Consider the following 18,119-nt stretch of genomic DNA (forward strand, 5'->3'; position numbering starts at 1 on the left):
ATGGCAACAGGCCGCATCTTCTCCTCGGCCAATCTGCGCACTCCGTAATAATTTCTAGTTATATTAATTTACGCCCGGAGCGGTCAAACAGCAAAGGTCAGCGGCCAGCGGATTGAAGCTTTTGTAACCAGTGGCCGTGTTCCACAGAACATTACCCACTAGAACCACATTGTTCGCAGCTATTTCCAACATTGTCGAACTAACATCGAAGTTGTGTTTTCTGACACTCGCCAAAATGGTCTTGTCGTTATGTTCGGATGAAATTTCCACCAACTGAACTTTGGGAGCACAGAACATTTGGCACCGCCCTACGTTATGCAGTTTGTAGAGATTAAAAAATACCCATCCTGTTACATTAAAGCTTTATACAATTTTTTCGGATGTCGAGATGTTCAATGTTTACAATTATACTCCGCTTTCCAAGCCACTGACCATGTGTAGTTAGTGCTGGAGATAATCGGCTAACCTATTTCCGTTTCCCAGAATTACTCTAAAATAATTTGCCCCAGAAAAATGATTCAAAGAAAAATTATTTTCACGCGCCCTTAAAAACATCTATATATATATATAAAAAAAAGAAAAATCCGGCAAGTGGTGTATTTGCCAACTCAGGATTTTGTGGGACACTTCTCCTTCCTTAAATGCTATGATCTTGGACCATATGGTACTTTAATGGAGTATTCTTGGAAAAATACTCTCCAAAAAGTGGCTCCAGAAAGTCTCAAGAAATTTATTGATTCAAATCACCAGAAAGGAAACAAAATCAACAATGTTACTTCCGGTGAGTGATTTTGACCACTCAGACAGTTCCCGCACCAAACGAAACTAGCAGTTTCACTACGACTACTTTTTTTACTAAAGCTCTACAAAATCTATATCTCCATATTTTATGTATAAAATATAGAAAATAACTAAAAACACTTTTTCTGACTTATTACACCACCAAATTATATTAAAATTTATTATTTTACAGAACTATTAAATTACTTATTAAATTCGCTGAAGGTTATATTATCCAATTTTTATTTACAGAAGGGAGGGGTAGAATCAGCGATGAAAAATTATTTAGAATGTAGATGTTAGATTTGACAGTATATGGAATCTGGGAGATCTTGTAATCAGATAAGAAGGGCGGACTGGTGTAATCCGGTTCGTTGTTTGTTGTCATACATGGAGAAATGGAAATAGAGAGCTGTTACTAGGTTCATACATACTTCAGGAGGATTTAGTTGATGGCTTAGGGTGTTCATTGGGAGGGGTGCCGAGATGGTTATCTAAGGAGGGTATTAGGCTGCTACTCAGCCTCCCTTCCATCGGAGCACCTCGCCACTTCCACTTCACCTCTACATAACTGGGCCCTTGACACGCGGATTTCCAGAAAAATGGAAAAAGATTTCCAAGCAAGGCTAGGAAACTCACTTGAAGAACTCGATGACACCCTCTATCTCGCCGCAATACTCGTTTAGTTCTTACCTGCTCCATCTCGCCCAATTTCGTCTATAACAAAATGACCCTTTTGAAATTGTTTTAACTAGAATTGCGATTTGAATTTCTGTTTTCCGAAAAAGAGACGCAAATGATAATATCTTTAGGGTATGTCCATTATGGAGTGATTTACACCGACCCTTATTGATGCTGCGTTATTTTTTACACGATATGGTAGGCGGCAGATCTTCATTCAGCGTGATTGAATCAGTCTAGTACTTAGTGTCACTAACTGAATCGATTTTACACTTTTTTCGATACGGCTTTGCTTTTATTTGCTTTCAATTAGTTTAATTTTCAAAATACAGATCTATAATTTAGCGTGAAGCATTTTCCTAAAAAATACATATGCTTATGAACGTTTGGTAGAAGGATGGAATCATGTATTCCTCTAAATTTACGATTTCAATGTTGCCATCTTAATGAACATATTTTTGAAAATGGTTTGAATGGTTTCATTTAAACTCTGTGCAGTCTCGATACTTGTAGGATTATTACTTCATTTGAACCATTTTCCCAGATAACTTTATTTTGAGTGTTTTGAGAGCGAGGTGGAATTTAATGGCGTTCATATTACGGTTCAACATTTTTTGCAAATAAAAATTTTTTTTATCCTAATTGCATTCATTTCTGTTGGCAGGTATGACTGGACTATAACAGATGATCGATAACAACACAAAAGGTAACTCAAACTCACCTAATAAATATTATTCATTTTATAAAATGATAGTAAAAAATTTTTTTTTGTTAAAATGTAGCTTTGTGTACTCTATTAGATTGCTACATTAGAAAGTGACCTCTATAAATACGAGTATTTAAATAAACTGCAGATGAGGGTGGCTACACTGGAACAAGCCAGAATTAAAGTTGCTGAGGGGGGCGACGTTGATAGAGAGTTGGTGCGGCTCTAAATTTACTCCCTGCCTGGCTATTTATTTGTTTTTCTAAATGCCCTCCTTTATTGGTAAAATGAATGTATTTTTTGGCTGGAAAAGTTAGAGTCACTGGCAGACAGCCGTCCAAGAAGGCACTGTCTTTATTTTCTTCTCCAGGACTGTCACATTATTAAGGAGATATTGGCACCAGAGCCCGTCTTAAAGATTCCCTTGCCGGGGATGTAGAATCAGGCAGAGAAATAGCTTTCCCAGATTATTCTTTACGGCGAGGAAAGTTCCGCAGAGAGTTTATTGTTTATATGCTGGAGAGGCGGCAAATCCGCAATGTTCTATTCATAAAAAATAAGGTACACGCTCATTCATAAATTGGACTTGGCGTTACAACTAGGCCTTTTTCATCACAATTTAATCTGTTGCAAAGAGATGGTGTGTTTGTGTTGTGTGAGTCTGGCAGAGGGACTTATCCTCAGACGCCAGCCAAATTATGCACTTGGGAATGTAAGGGTGCTGCTCTCGCGCAAAGTGAATCTCGTTGTATTTTCTGTCTCTATCAGTTCAGATGGTGTTCTCCAGCGATGTGTTGCTCCCCCTGTATGTGTACGGCTTCAGATTCTACTACGACGCCTAATAAAAATGCTTTTTATGTTTCGGCTGGAGTGTCATCTCATTACTTTCATTTGTCAGTCAGCATCGCGCTTTCTAACGACCGTATAAAAAAATGATACTGGAGACATGAATGCTCTGTAACATTAATCTTTTAACTCCCGCGCGCAGCATCCTCTTCAAGTATTTCACACTCACTGCCTCTTTGTAGATTCTCTTTTCTTTGTTTTCTGATTTCAATTTCACTCCAAATACTTTCTTCTTTGTTATCTTAAATAACTCACTCAGTCTGGGCACCTCAAGATCTTCACCATGAAGAGGATAATATACAAAAAAAAAAATTTTGTCTAGTTATAAAAGTGTTGTCTGTCGTAATCCAGATCTTGGTTAGAAAACATAAATATATTTTTTCTGTAATCTTTGAAAAATTGGGCACTTTAATATCAAAAACGTATGCCTCGGAAAAACCAAGAAAAAAAAATCACCTCAATCGCATTGCCTACTCTTAAGAGGAGTGAGAAAAAGTAAAAACGACTGTTACTCTACCAATGTAAATGTAAAGCGATATTCAAGCAGGATTGGAGCATACCGATGAGCGCCTTGAAATAGTTTTCTCTCAAGACATACAAATCACGGCGGAGAAATTGCATAAGCGAAGACAGAGACCCTGGTGAAATAGCCAGATCGGAGTTGATAGATAAGAAGTGGTGTGTAAGAACGGACTGTTTTGGGAGCGCCTGGAAATTAAAAACCCTCTCCAAGTACCTGGAATTACTGCGCTTATAGCAAGAAGAAAGACTATAGCAGTCGGTGCTTGGCACACCAGCCCACTCTACCACAGGCAATGTCAATATTATTACAAAGAGAATCGAAACGTTTCCTTCTTCTTCATTCAAATAGAAAGAAATAGAAGAACATTTGAAGAAGAAGATGATCTGTTAGAGTCGAGGAGTACACTTTGAGTTTAATTGCTCCAAAGAGAATGGTGAAGAGCGGTGAGTACGTTCCCAGACGAAACTTTGGAGCGACAAGTCGGTAGGGAGATCTAGTGCTGGAGGCGGCATGGAGGCAGGACTGTGAGAACTTCCCCTTGCCTTTACGGCCAAAGAGAGAGAGTTCTGTAAACTGCTCTTTTTCTTATTCCAGTCAATACAATTCTAATAGCGGGGTAGGTTGAGGAAAAACGATTGTCAAGTGGAAGGAAAACAGGGAGTAATTAGAAAAGGGAAATCGAAGGCGACCTGTAAACTGCGGCGTTAATGAGGCTGACGCGATCTGCAGCCTACAGACCCTTACACTTCATCCTCATATTGCAGGCGAGCCTAATTCAAAGATAGAAAGCTTCAAATCTTTCTGTTCAACGTTCCATCATCTCAGCTCTATACTTCCGGCTTAAAGACTCCAACCGACTAACTATTCACACAGTCTTAAGAACTATTTAAATTCCCTTCTTCTTGTAAGAGTAACTACAAATTTTGGTTTGCATGATGCAAAATTCAAACCATTACGTCACAATTTGTATTCTTCCAATTTTAATGAAAACATGAATGAATTACACAGAAAATATGCCCTGTAACTGGTATAAACCGAAAGGTTTTAGTGACAACAGTTATTAAGATAAAGAAGGTTAAATTTTGGTGGTTTAGCAATCGATGAAAATACAAACCTCAATACGTATTTCCCCTCGAATTGTTCCTATTTTAATGATTACATCACCGAATTATAGAAAAAATACACTCTATAACTGGTATAAATTGCAATGTCTTAGAAATTATAGTTATTAATATATACAAAATATTGGATTTTTGCTGGTTTCGAAATCTTTCAAATTTAAAACAACTACATCTAAATTCCTACGGTTTAGATTTTGATCATTTCATTACCTAAATCCAGAGAAAAGTACAACTGGCATAAATAGCAATGATTTAGGGTTAATAATTAATAAAATATGGAAGGTTAAAGTTTGGACCTTTTACATTTCGTTAAAATTCCAAAACTTTCTATACCTCACTTTCTACTCTTCAAATTTTAATCCAACCTTTACCAAATATACAGAAAACAATCTTACATAACCGCTAATATAAATATAAATTGCTATGTTTTTGTGTAAATAGTTAATGATATAGGGAAGGTTAAATTTGAATATTTTACATTTCGTTCAAAATACAAAAGTTTATATCTCTCATTCCACTGTTCAGAATTTAATGCAAACTTTATCAAATTGTACAGAAAAGTTTCCTCAATAACTGGTATAAGTTTCATTGTTTTGGTGTTAATAGTTAGTGAGTTAGGGAAGGTTAAATTTTGGTGTTTTTCAATTTGCTTCAAATTTCAAACCTTTATATCTCTCATTGTATTCATTAAAATTCAATGATTTCTTTACCCAATTGTAGAGAAAAGTTTCCTCAATAACTGGTATAAGTTACATTGTTTTGGTGTCAATAGTTAGTGAGTTAGGGAAGGTTAAATTTGGGTGTTTTTCAATTTGCTTCAAATTTCAAACCTTTATATCTCTCATTGTATTCATTAAAATTCAATGATTTCTTTACCAAATCGTAGAGAAAAGTTTCCTCAATAACTGGTATAAGTTACATTGTTTTGGTGTTAATAGTTAGTGAGTTAGGGAAGGTTAAATTTGGGTGTTTTTCAATTTGCTTCAAATTTCAAACCTTTATATCTCTCATTGTATTCATTAAAATTCAATGATTTCTTTACCAAATCGTAGAGAAAAGTTTCCTCAATAACTGGTATAAGTTACATTGTTTTGGTGGTAATAGTTAGTGAGTTAGGGAAGGTTAAATTTGGGTGTTTTTCAATTTGCTTCAAATTTCAAACCTTTATATCTCTCATTGTATTCATTAAAATTCAATGATTTCTTTACCAAATCGTAGAGAAAAGTTTCCTCAATAACTGGTATAAGTTACATTGTTTTGGTGGTAATAGTTAGTGAGTTAGGGAAGGTTAAATTTGGGTGTTTTTCAATTTGCTTCAAATTTCAAACCTTTATATCTCTCATTGTATTCATTAAAATTCAATGATTTCTTTACCAAATCGTAGAGAAAAGTTTCCTCAATAACTGGTATAAGTTACATTGTTTTGGTGTTAATAGTTAGTGAGTTAGGGAAGGTTAAATTTGGGTGTTTTTCAATTTGCTTCAAATTTCAAACCTTTATATCTCTCATTGTATTCATTAAAATTCAATGATTTCTTTACCAAATCGTAGAGAAAAGTTTCCTCAATAACTGGTATAAGTTACATTGTTTTGGTGGTAATAGTTAGTGAGTTAGGGAAGGTTAAATTTGGGTGTTTTTCAATTTGCTTCAAATTTCTAACCTTTATATCTCTCATTGTATTCATTAAAATTCAATGATTTCTTTACCAAATCGTAGAGAAAAGTTTTCTCAATAACTGGTATAAGTTACATTGTTTTGGTGTTAATAGTTAGTGAGTTAGGGAAGGTTAAATTTGGGTGTTTTTCAATTTGCTTCAAATTTCAAACCTTTATATCTCTCATTGTATTCATTAAAATTCAATGATTTCTTTACCAAATCGTAGAGAAAAGTTTCCTCAATAACTGGTATAAGTTACATTGTTTTGGTGTTAATAGTTAGTGAGTTAGGGAAGGTTAAATTTGGGTGTTTTTCAATTTGCTTCAAATTTCAAACCTTTATATCTCTCATTGTATTCATTAAAATTCAATGATTTCTTTACCAAATCGTAGAGAAAAGTTTTCTCAATAACTGGTATAAGTTACATTGTTTTGGTGTTAATAGTTAGTGAGTTAGGGAAGGTTAAATTTGGGTGTTTTTCAATTTGCTTCAAATTTCAAACCTTTATATCTCTCATTGTATTCATTAAAATTCAATGATTTCTTTACCAAATTGTAGAGAAAAGTTTCCTCAATAACTGGTATAAGTTGCATTGTTTTGGTGTTAATAGTTAGTGAGATATAGAAGGTTAAAGTTTTGAGGTTTTCAACTTCCTTCAAATTTCAAACCTTTATATCACTCTTTGTATTCATTAGAATCCTATGATTTCTTTACCAAATTGTATAGAAAAGTTAGCTTAATAACTGATATGAATACGAATGTTTTAGCGAGAATAGTTAATGTGATATGGAAGGTTAAAATTTGGAAGTTTTACATTTTGATCAAATTTCAAACCCTTATAACTCTCTTTTTAAACTTTAGATTTTACCAGATGGTACAGAAAACCTTCTTACATAACCGCTAATATAAATATAAAGTAAATATAATTTCAAATTGCTATGTTTTGGTGTTAATAATATTGAGATATAGAAGGTTTAAGTTGGAGGTTTTACATTTCGATCAAAATTCATACCTTTATATCTCTTTTTCTATTGTTCAGATTTTAATGCAACCTTTACCAAATGATTCATAAATGTTTCCTGTATAAGTTGAATGAATCGCTATATATTGGTGTTAACACTTATTGAGATATATGTAGAAGGTTAAATTTTGGATGTTTTACATTTCGATCAAATTTCAAACCTTTATATCTCACCTTTTACTGTTCAGTTTTTAATGCAATTTTTACCAAATTATGTTGAAATGTATACTCTTTAAATGATATAAATTGCAAAGTTTTGTTGTTATTAGGTTATGAGATATAGAAGGTTCAATTTTGGATGTTTTACATTTCGTTCAAATTTTAAAATTTTATATCTCTCTTTCTACTGTCCAGATTTTAATGCAACCCTTACCAAACTATGCAGAAACGTACACTCTATAACTAATATAAATCACAGGCTTTTGGTGTTAATAGTTAATAAGATATAAAAGGCCAAATTATGCTGGTTTTACATTTCGATCAAATATCAAACCTTCATATCTCTCCTTCTGCTATTTAGATATTAATGCAACCTTTACCAAACTATACAGAAAAGTTTACTCTATAACTGGTATAAATCGCTATGTTTTGGTGTTTGAAAATTCATTTTAATTTCAAACCTTTATATCTCCTATCCTATTTTTAATATTTCAATGATTTTATCTGATTTGTAGAGATGTGTTAGCTCTGTGACTGGTTTAAATACTTTAAATACAATAAATAAGTGATAAATATCAAATACGAGTGTATGTGTATGTGTACACTTTGCGTACAACATGTTAATTGTATGTGTACACTTTACCGTTTAATTGACTGTTATATTTTTTTTTTTAAACTGTAGGGTTTTGTAAAGAGATATTAAGGAGCTTTTGTGAATTTAAAAGACTATTTAGCAAAGAGTTTTCATTTTCCTATAGAAAAAGTTTTTTATAGGAAATTTCAAATAAATGAGTAAAAAGATTGCAAATCAAGGAGTCCCCCCTCTCAAACTGAAAATAAGAGGGTTCACCATCAAGTAGAGATTAGGAGGTACAGACAATGAAGTAGAGTGGTGTGCGGTGCGGGAGGTGATCAATATGAAGATAATCTACATATGGTACTTCGGCGGGAACTGCTGCTATTAAAACACCCAAGTACCATCTTGATGGTGATGACTGCGTGAACTGCATTAACTACAGTTACACACACACTGAAGCACCATTCACCTCATGATGAAAAATAACCTAAAGCGGAATAGCCTCCCTGTGGCGTGTAAAATTTTTCTAAAGGGGGGGAGTTGTAACGGAAAGAATGATGAGGAACAGACTGTGTAGTTCTTCGGCAGCTCTAAGACACACTGTGATCCCCCGAGCAAGTATCATCTCCTAATCCTTCCAGAACTGATTCTATACATTTGCAGCTTCCGCATCAGCATAAGAGCGCACAATCTGCATTATGCTCCTTTCTTATACGGTGTGTATATTTAATGAGTGTAGTGCATGAGATTCTGTCGATATTTCTGACCGTCTATGTCTCTATCGGCGGACAGCTCAGCTCCCGCAAAGAGGAATGATATTTCATTAGCTCCTGAATCTATTTGCCTGGTTTTGAGCTTTTCTTTTAATCCTCTCTACACAATAAATCGGCTACTGTTATTTAAATCATCTTTCTGAGGAATATTTATTCAGTGAGGACTGGATGGCAGTAAAACTATTCATCTGAATTGCCACTTCTTTATTTAAAAGAATATTTTTTTCTTTATCCTGGTGTAAACTATCATTCTTTCTAAGAAAACATTTCGCTAGGGAAGCGGCTAACTCGACTTCACATTTTCGGATTAGAAAATAGAGCTGCTCGTGGTGAGATTCGAAACTAGCACAGTTTGATCTCAATTTGTTATTTAACCAGCAACCAACTCACTTAGTTAAAGTTATTGATTTTTATTTTTAATGATTTAAGGCGCGCCATCATCTGAGGTTGTTGGCGCCCAAAGCTTTTTCCAGTGCACTGACGGCCTCCGGACAGTGTTCTCTCGTTACAGACAACACTGTCCATCACCCGGACAGTTTCTTGGAAGAGAGACTCTAAGGGCCAGCAGCTGGACTCGAACCCGGGCCCTCAGCGTGGGAATCCAATATGCTAACCACATAGCTAATTCTTTTCCTGTTTAGGGTTATTGTCTTTCAGTAAGATTCCGTTTCGGAAGAAGATTGCCAATAAAATGGAAATGATTGAAGCAAGTGATTGTTTTTAGTAGAAAAGTAAAATCTTTGGGTCAAAGAAGATGATGCGATTTAAGGGAAGTGGAAGTGGGGGATGATGCTACAGGAGAAGGGGTGGTTGTGATGACACTGTCTAGCGTTGTGTCCGGGCCTCATCAACATATTGTCTCCTACTCCTCCCCCTCCTTACATATTGATCAAACACCCCTCACTCATTACACTTCTCGCGTGCGTCTGTGAGTCTCTGTTTGCGGCAGATTTCTTTATAAATTCTCATCTCATCGAAACGCCGCCGTAATGAACTAGTCTGTGAGCTCCACAACCTGTACTTACTTTCATTTTGTTACCATTACCGTCGTTATATGATTTTACCTTTTCCGATGGCTCTCCATAAAGAGAAGGAACTAAGAAGGAGCAAACAGACGACTCGAACGGTGGTGAGCCCGACCCAATTATCTTTCACCTTGGAATTAACATTACATATGGCGGAGCCGTTGTTCAAGGTCGATATATAAGGACTAAGCGCCAGAAAGCAGAAGAAGTTGAATGAGAGCTGTCTCCAGATTTGAGGAATTGGTGCATCATCTGTAATGTCAGGAAAACAGGAAGATCGGGAGAGGTTACACATTAGAGGAGGAGCAAACTGCAGTCAGTTCATGAAACGCGTTGGAGCAGCCAGTTGACACAACAATCCAAACCAATACTAAATGTGTGCGAACAGAAGAGAAAAGTACCTAGGACATTGTTACCTGCACCATACACAAACAGATCTACAAGAGCTAGTAATGTGTTGGGAATAATAATTCTATACTAACAGCCACGGAGGGTAAATATTTCCAACGGCTTGTACGAGCTGACAGATTTCTAGCCTCAGCGCCACGCATGAATACATTCCGCACCCTATTTTCAGCGCTGTTCTTCAAGAAGTCTGCCAGATTATTTTACTGCGGAGGGAGTGGTAACTGTTCTCTTTTTTATAATTTCTTTTCAATTTCGACCAGTTTCTGTTAACCAAAAAATCAAGAGCAACAATTGTAATATTCAAATACTAATTAGTATTTACAAAATAAAAATAATAACACTTTCTTCTTTTAAATACATTTTATTGCGCCAACTATCGTAGACTTTGCTTTTCCATATTCACTTTCTTAAATGTCAGGGGGCATTTCTACGATTCTAATCAAGACTTTCATCTATTGTAGGAATAAAAATTACATTCTACTGAAGTAATTACACGCGAAATTATGGTAATAAGCTCAATTTGTCCTGAAGTTGTTAAAAACAAAACAGAAAAACGAAACCAGCTGTAACATAAACAAAATTATAAAGTGTGTGACTCAAAATTGACACAATTGTAATTGTATTTTTTATTTTATTGTTTATTTATCTGAATGATTGTAAAAAAGAAAAAGTACTGACGTCAGATGTAAAAAAGCTGCACTTCCGTTGAAAATACCTAATCCTAAATTTACTCTTCCGCAATACTTCCTGTTACGAGAGGCAAGAGATGTTAAAATATGTTGAGAGCTCGTGAATTCATATATGAACGCATCAGTAGAGATACTTGTGTGTGTATGTGAGTAAAAAGTTGGTTTAGGGAGAGGTGACGTCAGTAGGGTAGGTGGAAGAATGCTTTCAGAGTGTAAGAGGGGGTGTAGACCAAACCTTGTGAAGATCCAACCGGAACATTGCTAGTTGGAAGTAATGAAAGTTTTAGAGAAGATGAACCAACGCGACTTTTAGTGCGATCAAGGCATCCTGTCTGCAGAACAAACAGAAAACCAGGACAAAGGGCCAGGAGTATGTAGTGCCGCCTCCACTCTGAGATGTGCTCACTCGCACGCTCTTACATGTCCCCTCTGGGTGTATAGCTGAACTGAATGATGTTGTATCCTGACAAACTGGGACACACTAACACACATCTGAGCTTGTGTTTGGCAAAGTTTTCTAACGGTACGTTACTAAGCACATAATACTACAACAGCCATCACATAAACACTAGAACTAAAAACAACTCCACAGAATGAAAAAAAAAGGAAGAGTTTGAGGGCAATCAGGAAATTGGTCTCAATGTGCAGTTGGATGCGTTTTTACAAATTATGCACTAACTTTCAACCCGCAAGTTGCATTTCTCTCTCGTCTACACAGAAGGTTAGTGACTGTGCAGCAACCTATCTCCAGCTGATATTAATATCTTGGGCATTCCCATACAACGGCACAAAGGTAGATGTTCAAACTATTGCCAATGACTTTCATTTTGTAGGAAGTAAGGGGTACCTGGGACTTCGCTCTTCTCAAAACAGTGTAAATACTCTCATGACGTTAGCGTACTTCAATTCTCGAAGTTCTAACCTGCAAATTTTGTTCAAATTCCGAATTGTCTGATATATTTCAATCTAACTAGCATTTCGCAACAATATTGCACACGATTACCTCTACAATCGTGCAGAATTCCCGTATTTACGAAGAAAATATAAGGTGATAAAGTTTACATTACCTCCATATTTCGAATTGCTGGATCTCCTGTCCTATTGCTGTAATCTCTGCAAAAATACGTACAATCATAGAACTCGTTTACTCCTACATGCGCGGGTAGCGAAAGAACTTATTTAATGTTAACATTTGACCAATATGTAAAAAGTAGCTACACGCAGGGCTCGAACTGCAGTTATACCAACTACATTCTCCTTTAAAAAATTAATCCATACTAAATATGAAGTGAATACGAAGTTTAGTGGAAATAGTACTTAAGACGAGTAAAGTTATGAGTGTAAAGTCCATTGGGCGAAGTGGTAGAAATGCTAAGCAGGGCAGTAGCGGGCTCATATGGTCCTCGCCTGCAAACTGATCGCAGTATTATCACCACTCAATTACATTTCTCTCCGCCGGATGTTGAGGCAGCGCTTTCTTCATCAAATCTGCTTTGAACACTCACAGGACTTTCTTCGCCTCAATCTGCGCAATTACATGTTCTTTAATCTCTAGAGTAGCTCTTAAAAAACAAAAAAAATAGATGATTTTTATAGTAGATTCATTCAAACAAAAGAGTACCATTGAAAATAAGGTGAAGACGAAGCTCTGTCAGAAATTCGCCATAATCTCAGAAAGAAAGTTTGGGAAGACTGATATGTAAAAAGTAAAACTGATAGAACAAATTTTCATACTGTCCATGTTCGAATGAAACCTGTCGGTAACTGTTACAGAAGAGTGAAAAATCCTAGCTTTAAAGTTGTACTTCCGGGAAACTGAAAGGATGGATGACGTAATGGTTATTATGCCAATCTCTTTGGTTTGAATTTTTTTTCTAAGAAAATATTGATTTAAGAGCGGTTTGAGATTAAGCTGTGATGCCGTGCTCCCTTCAACAGTTTCATTCTTTTGTTTTTTATTTAAAATTTATTTTATAAAAGTAAATTACATTTTACGTATTAAATTGTTAGCTTAAATTGTGAACTTACATCTGGTCATGGAACAATATCTTCCAAATCCTAAGTAGCAAGTAATTTTAATTACAGGCTGAGAATATTGTGTTGGAACGTACCCTCCCTTAGTTTAGATAAAATTAAAAGAGGAGATAGTGGTAATTGCGAGGTCATTGAGAACTGAGAGAAGACGTTCAGCTGACCTCTGTCCAATTTAGAGAAGAAATAAAAGTTAGCTAAAGGAAGGGCTGAGCAAAGACAACTTTTCTGCCAGGGGCGGTTTTATCAATTGGCCCATTGAGAAAGTTTGGTAAAGAGTTGTAGTAGTGGTAGTAGTGGGGGGGGGGGGGGGGGTTCATTCATAGAGTCACTCACCCCTCCACCAGACCAAGGCGCATAGTTGGGTCGTGCTGCAGCTGGGCCGCTACTTGCTGCACTCGCCACTCTGGTGTCCACTGTTCGCGGAGTTCGCACCGGCTCCTTGCTTACCAGTCTTCGACGCCATTGACTCAGTCTCACAGTGCCAGCGTTCTGGTAGTTTATTTACCCGAATACTCGGATCTCGGTCATCGCCGCAAACTCTCCATGTCTAGCTATTTGTTTGGGCAGTTGTAGACTATTAGAATGGAATTTCCACAATGGCCCGGATGTGGCAGCTGATTGTGAGCGAGGAGGCCAGGGGGCATGATGATAGCTTGCCAGATAGTGGCGCTGTAATTATGATTCCTTCGGTACCACAGTCATTCACACTCTTCATCTCATAGCATTCCATCTGAGTGTCTCCTGCGTCATGTCCACACTCTAATGTTATACTCGTAATGAAGTCCCTTCTTCTTCTCCTCTCTACAGTTAATGGAGTTCACAGTTACTATACGTTGTAGCACTCCTTTCGCTTGAGCAATGTTTCATTCATAGGTCCTGCAGCTCGCCCACTGAGAAGGACAGTATCGAGTGACCATTTTTCATTCAGAAAACAGGCGCCAAAGCCCTCAGATGTCAGATGATGTCCTTAAACTTTGAATTAACATAAAATAAATGAAAAAGAGAATTGTAAGGTTCTTAGTGGGACGACATACGAAAGTTGAGAAGAACAGTTTAGAGATTTGCACTTCCGGTTAAACGGTCTGCTTCCGCCTCGGAATTTAGGCAACTCTATCAATCCGCTATAATATTATGCAAGAAAAATGCTTACATTACATGGAAATGGCAGTTTAAAGGGAAGGGAATTAATTACCTTCTGTCACAGGAAATGTTCTTAATTCCATTATCGTGGAATGATGTTTCTAAGATAATTTTTGATCTACTTGTGTGCTTGATTGGTTTCCAAAGCTCAATGAGCATTTTGTAGAACCCACATGATCTCAAAACAATCACTGGAAAACCCAATTTGAAACGAACGCGTCCCTCTTTCTTACGTCAAGGTAAACTATTCGGACATCAGGGTGTCCGAACTGTGCGATAGAATTCGCTGATAGCGTTATTGCGAGTGACCTGATAATTGGAGAGTATTCAGGGTCAGCCGATAGGACCAAGGGTGAGTGACGGGACATGTCCGATCTTGCACGCTACTCCCTGCAAAATAACAAGAGGCCATACCTACAAACACACCGCCACCAGGAGATGTGCATAATTTAACACAATGTTGGCACCACTGGCGACATTCACACCGCTAGGCGGCCATCTTCTCAGTAGTAATTCACTTCCTTTTTACTCTCGCCGTCCACGGCTCATTATTAATTTCTACAGTTAAATGTCGCTGCTACCGCAACTTGGCTCGCTGGATATGAACACTGTCACTCTCCTCGTTCTAAAAAGTGGTAGATACTTTCTTCGCCCACTGGTTCGTGACGTACTCTGCAAGACATCTTCTCTTAGATAAATATATTACTGTTCAAGTTCCATCTTCTGCTACATACAGTCATCCTTAATAGTTATCTCGAATAAGCAGCAACAAAATGTTGTGGAAGTAACTACTAACCCTTTATTTAAAACTGCCTGGATAACCTCAACTTCTGGTCCAGCGACTTGATCGACATTAAACAGAAAAAAGTTGCCGACAGAAATCATTTATCAACAATTATATGGTAGAATATTACATACCTATTATCTGCAACTCCACACTTATTAAAACGTATCAATTAAACCAAAGTTGATTCTAACAGAAAGAATAGTTATTCTCGAAAGTAGCTCAAGTTCCTCCACTTCTCATCTTAATATTGTTATATATCGAACTGGTATTTGATATCTATAGGTCAGGCGATTATCGATTATATTTGAATCTATATTCTTTTATTTTATTACTGTCTCAAGTTTGTAGTAATCATTCATTAGAAGCGAGGAATATCTTTTTTGGAATTTTGGGTGCTTGAGGAGGAGCTGAGGATGTTTCTACTAAAAAAAAGGTTTTGATAATGCAGACGGTAGAGTGTAAGAAATTGACTCCAACCAAGAGTTTTGGTACTTTGTCCGGATCACAAACAGAAGCTTTCTAGTGGCAGGTAGACAATTAAGCTGTTTACCGTATCAGATCTGCTGGACTGTGGTAGATTAGATTGTGCGCAGTTATCTCTAGTCTTGAGTAGTTTGGTGTGCGCTGTTGGTGGGAGGGTGTAAATGAATGGAGGTGTGCCGGTGACATTAAGACGACACGGTAGCAGTGCAGAGTCACTGTCCTCAGAGGTCACATGTGAGAACTGGCAGCCTCCTGTCCGAGCCTCGTTAATGATGATGATCGTGTGATTACTGCTATCTGTCAGTGTGTGTGTGTCTGTTCACATCAGCTAATGTCCTCTCAGCCCTCATGATCCCATGTCCTCATTTCTCACATTCTGACTGTATGTACATCAGGTGCCAACTAGGACAAGGCGTCACTGCTCCTCGCGGCGTCTACTCATCACAAGCTTCAACCACTTCTTTCTCTCAACTTTTTGCTACAATTGCTACTCTTCTCAATTACTTCTCTCAACTGCTTCTATCGTCTTGGTATCGCTTTCCTTATCTCGGAGGTCTGTTAAAATGATGTTATCATTATAGAAAGCAACTCTAGATCCGTCCTTTGGCTTCCGGGTAATAATAAACGATTCTTCTCCCCACACTTTTTAATTTTTCCCTCATAAACTTTCAAGTTCTAAGAGATTCTTGCTTATGTTAAGGGCAAACATTTCTCTTCTCCATTTAAAAAACCTCTATAGCGCCGACGTTCGCGACTAAGTACACTTGTAAGGGAATATACTCAATACACCAAATAACACATCCTCATTATATAATTTTGCGTATTGTCAGGATTAAACATGCGCACAAAGTTTGCCACTTGGTCTATGTCCAGGCTGACACCCGACTAGGGTCATGAACATAATCGTACAGAAAGATTTCTGGAAGGGAAACGGCGAGTGGTAGAAAATATTACTTTAAATGGAGAGAAACCTGACTGGAAGCTGAAATTTGGCCCAAATATTTGCTACAATCATGATTTGCTCAGCTAGAGTGAGATAAAGAGAAGCATCTCCTGAGAAGAGCAATAAATATACATGGCATTTTTACTGAACTACATACCAAGCGGGAGTGTGCTTTCCCCTCTCCAAAGACCTTCATAGTGTAATTATTTTTTGCCCTTTTTTGTCTGGTAAAAAGAATCTGTGATGGTAAAGAGGAGGGGGATATATGAGTTTGCAAGTGGAATGGATAAAGGAATTCTCTTAGAACCCTCTGGAGCAGAACGTCAGACGATCTGTCAGTAAGAGGAAGGGAACAGCAGCAGCTGAGAGCTAATAGCCGATAAAAAAACACTGACTTTAATTACGCCGTGGATGAGTAAACAGAAATGAGGAAACGTTATTGGCGGCAGTGCAGGAAGTGGGGGTGGCTATTCGTATGCGGCGCCGAGCTCTCATTAGAATGATCAATCGAGCCGAAATTTAAGTCACATTATTTCGCTTTCTTGTTCTAAGTTTAGGCTTTAGACACCTGCAACCCACCAACGGACATTCCACCTTAGGACTCTGCCTCTCTCGAACTGCCGCCTGCAGAGGCAAGTCTTCCGTTTTAAATACTAGTAACAACGGAAAATGTAAAGATACAAGTCGAACGAGTTTCAATCGAATGTTGAAATTCAGAAACGAATGTTCAGACGTAGAATTTTCAGAAGCTTTTGTTTTTCCCAAACAGCTTAAGTTTTGGTATTGAGTAGAAAGGTCAGCTTAGCCTCAACGTTCTGTTTAGTGAGGCACTCTTCCGGTACGTTTCTCAGAGGAAACTTAGTTGCGCATCCTGTGGTCTTGTACCCAAGTAACTTCCCTTTTTTAATAACTGCCTTAAACAATCTCTTAGAGAAATTGTTGGAATAAATGTTGCAGTATTAATGTCGAGGCCTGCTTTAGAAAAAATGCAAATAAGTACTTCTGTGGGACTGGGCCATATACAGTCCTCGGTCATATTACTTAGGTTTTGGGACTGCAACTCTGAGGTTAAACTGAAAAGCAAACAAGCCCTTGTCAAGGAAGAATCTGCCCTTAAACGAATTTTGAGGGAAACGTGCTTGAAATCAGGATTGTCAGTCTCCACCTCTTCAATTTGTTAGCCATCGGTGAGATCTTTAGAGTCGTTTTGCAATCAACTAAATGGTATAAAACAGTCTGAAAAGTGGAGCTGCGAGTGGAGGGCTGCTGTTCGCTGAGTTATAGTGGACGCGGTGCTCCGAGTAAAGTTTGAACTCCTACGATAAGTGTTCGTGCACTCACTAAATACACAGGTAATTAAATAAATTATTTTGGCCTTACAGTCTCAACGAATACATTTCTGATGACAAAGAGATATCTAAAAATTTGCATGATCTAAATGACATTAATTTAAAATTTACTTCAAGCATAGAACTGACGTATTGGGTTTAATTTAGCAATGGAAAGGTACACATAATTAGGTTGAAAGGAAGAAGTGGCTCTTTGAGGTCTGTTTGATGTCGTCTGGAGTGCAGGCCAGCACAAAGGGAACATCCTGGAGTATTTGGCCATTACTCTAATGTACTACTTTCAGCATTATCTCCCTATACCTCTCTTCCATTAAGTTATTTAAAATCATTATAATCGCGGCAAAGTTAGTTTTTCAGTGCATAATACTGGTTTTGCGCTACGGGTTCAAAACAATTATTATTAAAATAAAACAGTAGG

The 18,119-nt window shown here is 37.2% G+C and overlaps 1 protein-coding gene across 12 annotated transcripts in view; it reads left to right on the plus strand.

Moving 5' to 3' along the window:
* LOC141451879 (protein jim lovell-like) overlaps nucleotides 1-18,119 on the plus strand; it is a 164,053-nt gene that overhangs the window by 87,587 nt on the left and 58,347 nt on the right. For 11 of the 12 annotated variants that reach the window (XM_074123637.1, XM_074123645.1, XM_074123642.1 and 8 more), the window contains one exon: nucleotides 2,126-2,167. The exons of the other annotated variant lie outside the window; for it this stretch is intronic. The gene's annotated coding sequence lies outside the window, so the exon portion shown is untranslated. The remainder of the gene's footprint in view (nucleotides 1-2,125; nucleotides 2,168-18,119) is intronic. 12 annotated transcript variants of the gene reach the window in all.

Source organism: Rhodnius prolixus, unplaced genomic scaffold (genome assembly GCF_049639745.1).
Source record: "Rhodnius prolixus isolate KJV_2025 unplaced genomic scaffold, Rpr scaffold_14, whole genome shotgun sequence".
Classification (NCBI taxonomy): Eukaryota; Metazoa; Arthropoda; class Insecta; order Hemiptera; family Reduviidae; genus Rhodnius; species Rhodnius prolixus.